Consider the following 2066-nt stretch of genomic DNA (forward strand, 5'->3'; position numbering starts at 1 on the left):
AATCTATACTCCCCCCAGAGTGCGAACAATGAGGAAATTCAAGAATTGATCGCGGAGCTTCCACAATTAGAAGGAGATCAGCAACAAGTTCATGATTCCTCAATCACGGCTGAAGAACTTGAAGCAGCCATGTGGAGTTTAAAAGATGGAAAGGCCTCCGGAATAGATGGCCTACCCGTAGAATTTTACAAAGTTTTTTGGACTTTGGTCGGACCAGACTTGCTTCATGTCCTTGAAGAGTGAATACGTGTTTGAGAACTGCTATTATCTTGTAAGAGAGCAGTTGTATGTTTGCTGCCAAAAGATGGGAACTCTCAACAGGTTGAAAATTGGAGGCTTGTGTCATTACTTTGTTCTGACTATAAGATTTTTTTCTAAAGTTCTCGCCAGTCGCATGAAAAATGTAATTGCTTGGGTAATTAATCCAGATCGGACTTACTGTGTGCCTGGAAGGTCCATTCATGATAATATTTTTCTGGTAAGGGATAACATTTCCTGTAATAATACCTTGTGTGACAATTTTGGATTGTTGTTTGTTGATCAAGCAATACAAAGGCATTCGATCGGATTGACCATCATTACTTGTTTTCTGTTCTTAAGGGGATGGGTTTTGGAGAAAAATTCATTTCTTTTGTTAAACTTTTGTATAATGATACTTATTGTATGGTGAAAGTAAATAACAGGTTATGCCCCCCTTTCTCTTTCCGAAGGGGTATTAGTCAAGGCGGTCCCCTTTCAGGATTGCTGTATACAATTGCCCTTGAACCACTTCTGGCATCTATTAGGCAGCGAATGCCACAGGACGGGGAGGTGTAGAAGGTCCGAATTTTGTGGTCACAGTCACAGCTGTGATGTCTGCATTTTAATTAGAGATCAAAACAGTATCTCTGTTCTTCAAAGGTGTTTGGAAAAATTCTCTGCAGCCTCCTCAAGTGAGGTAAATTGGAACAAAAGTTTAGGGCTATGATGTGGTAAAAATAGTATATCTTCCCCAATACAGACACCTTCACTGCCAGAGAACCTAACCTGAAGGACAGATGGAGTCAAATACCTCGGAATCTATCTTGGAAATAGAGAAATGGAATTGAAGATTTGGGAAGGAATGCTGGAACAAGTTACAAGTCGGTTAAAAAATGGGAAGGATTACTCAGGTCACTTTCATACAGAGGACGTACTTTGGTTATTAATAACCTGATAGCAGCTGGACTATGGCATAAAGCTATTGCCTTACAACCACCGAGAGGCTTAATCATCGACCTCCAGCGGGTGCTGGTAAAGTTTTTGGTAACTGGCTTCGGCCTGCTGTATTGTACCGCCCCCGGAAGGAGGGGGGACAAGGTGTCGTGGATATCAGCAGTCGCATCATGGCTTTTCGCCTGCAGTCTGTGCAAAGACTGTTGTTCAACGAACAGATAGCTTGGCATCCCTTTGCACACTTCCTGCTGCAACAGCCTGGTGGCTTAAAATATGACCGGCATTTTTTTTTAGAAGACCTGGAGCACATAAACTATGCCTTACTTCCTGGGTTTTACCGAAGTTTACTGAATGCCTGGAAAGGGTTTGGTGTGCAACGCCTGAATGAGGTCTACAACTGCCGAATGTTTCTCCAGGAGCCTTTATTCTACAACACTTTTCTTCATGGTGTTCCTCATAGTCAGGCCTTGATCAAAAAATTCATACAAGGACAAGTTAACAAGGTGTGTGACCTTAGGGGTGTCTCTAGGTCTAAATGGAGATCTGCAAGGTCAGTTGCAGAAAAGCTTGGCATTAGATCCATCTGACTCGTGGACCAAACTGTACGGATTGTGGTGAGGAAATTTCGACAGTTAAATATTGGTTGGGAAGGTGTCGGTATTGGGGAAGATTTTTGGATGACCTTTCCTGGAATTAAAGTGTTTTCTGCTGTCCAGTCAAATAGTGAAGATCTTCTCCCCTTTCATTTAGTAACTTAGACTGGGATCCAAGACCTCTCTCGAATGAAGCAATGCTTCTCCCCATCGGGGCTAACACGCATAGCTTTGTGGGGTGAGAAGTTAGGGCCCGGGTCTCCCTCTGCATCTCTGTGG

The sequence above is a fragment of the Eptatretus burgeri genome, chromosome 4, assembly GCF_056783735.1.
Source record: "Eptatretus burgeri isolate ZD-2024b chromosome 4, Ebu_testis_v1, whole genome shotgun sequence".
NCBI lineage: Eukaryota > Metazoa > Chordata > Myxini > Myxiniformes > Myxinidae > Eptatretus > Eptatretus burgeri.